Genomic DNA, 2,891 nt, shown 5'->3' with positions numbered 1-2,891 from the left:
AGGTTTCAAATATTGATTTGAAATGTAAAAGAGCTCCAATGAATTCTACATACCTATGGCATCTCATGTTAGGTCATGTTAACTTGGAAATGATTAATAGGTTGGTTAATGATGGACCACTAGAAGTCTAAAGGTCAAGCCTTACTCAACTTGTGAATCATGCTTACAAGGTAAGATGACCAAGAAGCTCTTTAGCAATAAAAAACAAAAGAGCTAGTGGACCCATGAATATTCAGGAGAGATATGGAATAGAATTTATTGCTAGAACTTATACACAATAAATTTATTTTTGACTCACTTACCTTGTAAAAAGGATGTCCAATGACATGGAATAACATAGTGAGCATTTTATCAACCTTAAAAAAAAAATTGGAAATGGTTGCAACACTTTCTTTTGGTCCGACCATTGGATTTTGTTTTACCTGACCATTTAACCTAGTGTAATTACTTGAATTGGATAGGTGACATATTTCTTGGTAATTAATCGAACATTAATCTAATTACAGCTTTTATCCCTAGATCTTTTATTACTTAAATCTTGAAGGACAAAGTTTTTCTTCATTGATAGTTGAATGATGGGATGGTTCAGATGTGGCCCTTATAACTCCCCACCTCTCTCCCTATTCACCGTGGCCTTAAGAAAACTCGGTCCTATTTTAAATACCCCTTTTTCACTTGATAATAATGATCGGTGGTGTTACACGGTTTCATAGATAGGCACCATAACCACCAAAATTGTTGGTAAAGATGTTTCATCTATCAAAACTACTAACCATCTTGGAATCTCATTGATGTGTATATAGGGTATCAATTCCAGGTCCACATTGTTATGCCCGACCTTGACCAATGTTTATAAATAGGTAGTACATAGTGCAACCACCTAGTCCTACCGCCCTGACTTGAACCGATTCCTTTAAGGCCCAATCTAGCCGAGCCTCTTTAATACTACTTGTATTTAGGACTAAGGCTATTGTGATATGTACAATTGAGCTGGTGGTGGTTGTCATCTAAACATTCATCTTCTTTTAGGCATATTTTAATTGATATGAATGTACTAAACTTGGGTTGGGTAGGATAGTTTAATTGATTTGAGTTCCGTGGATTAAAGACCGAGTACCTTAGTAAGGTAGCTACTATGACCATCTTTGGCATAATCCATTTAAAATATAGGATATTTCTTTGCTATACCCATCTCTACCTCATTTTATTGGCATTCCCCGACACCAATTTTAAAGAGAGCCCATCTAAAGCCCGTTTAGAGTTAAATAGTTTGTAACTTGGTTAAGGCCTGTTTATGGTAACCTGATTAGAGCCTGAGACTGACCGGTCCGATTATCAACCATACCATGCCCTCCCTAACTAAGCTTGTTTAGCTAAACGAGTGTTCACGGTGCAGCCCTAGAAATTGGTTAAGCCCGACTAAGATCGATCAAGACCGGCCTGGCCTAACTGCTTAACACCCTTTGCTGTATATTGATGAGCACATTTATGTGTAAAATCTAGGGTAGTAAAACATGCATTTTACATATTTAAAATGGAACTACCTTGGGTTTTACTCTCTTTTTGTAGGTTTTATATTTTCAAGGCCTTAAGGATTATCGGGCACTATATCTTCAATTCTACACGTAAAGAGGTCCTATTTCTTTTCATCGTTGCGAAGAGGACGAAATTCTGAGCAAGATGGACGTGTTCAATTAAAAGTACACATTCGTTTGGTCACCCGTACAAATGATTATTCTTTTCTGGCCAGAAAAAGAATAATGGATCAGAACTGAACCGAGATGCAGAACCAGCCCGTTTGCAATTGTCCCAGAGGTACAAGGAATATTTCAAATGCCAACAAGGATCGATGGACCACATCCTTAAGTGATTGAAGATTTGTTTTTGGTAACAACAACTACCTAGTGTAGTTGGTGAGCTATGGTGTGCAAAGATCCCTTGCTCACCAAGAGGTCTCAAGTTCGAATCTCATGGTCGTTTTTTTTTAGAGAATTTGTTGAAGATTTCCTGCTTTTCATTCACTTAAAGCACTAAGGGCATGGAGGGGATTTCCACATCAAATCAGAAGCAAGGAAAATCGTGGAAGCAAGAAGAGAAGAAAAAAAGGGGAGAAATAAAGATTGTCCAAATCTTCTCTTTCCTCCACATTATCACCAAAGATTGTCCAAATCACACAAAGAAGAAAATCGTCCCTAGGAGAGAGAAAAAGCAGAAAAATAAATTAGAAAAAAAGAAGGAAAGAAAATAAACAAAAAAATTATAGGAAATTTCTCCAAATTTATTTCTCTCTTCTCTCTCCTCCATCTTAGCACTTTTGGACTCAAAAGATCTCACAATCAATTGTGGGTTTCTCCCTTTTAGGAAAGATAAAATTGTTACTCTACCTTCCTATTCCCTATAAATACAATTCATGTAAGAGGAGGGGAGACAATTCATTCTTCTTCTAGTTTTTTTTTTAGTTGCTCTCTCTTTCTCTTGCTCTCTCTCTTTAGTTCTAGTTCTTCTCTATTTTTGCTTTAATCACTTTTGTAAAAGTTTTTTTTTATGTCAATTAATGCAAGCACTTTTTTCTTTTTATTCAGCCTTTTTATGTTTATGATTTATGCAATTGAGTTGTAATTTTTTAAGTTATAGTTCTAGGCTTAGATCTAGGTGACAAGATCACGAGCCGTGGAGCAATTTTTTTTCAAGTTCAAGCATTGATTCAAGTAAGTAGGCTCCTTCAGTAGTCTTCTCTCCCCCCTCTCATTCCCTCTTCTGACTACCCTTTCTTTCTTAATTTAGGATTTTTATTTTCAGTCGTTACATTATTGCTATCCCTTTCCCCCAAGGGTCATGGCTAGTGTATGTGTTGGCTTTGCCCCTCCTAGCCATAAAACCATCAATTTATT

Source organism: Macadamia integrifolia, chromosome 7, assembly GCF_013358625.1.
Source record: "Macadamia integrifolia cultivar HAES 741 chromosome 7, SCU_Mint_v3, whole genome shotgun sequence".
Taxonomy (NCBI): Eukaryota; Viridiplantae; Streptophyta; class Magnoliopsida; order Proteales; family Proteaceae; genus Macadamia; species Macadamia integrifolia.
Note: the sequence above shows the minus strand (reverse complement) of the source record.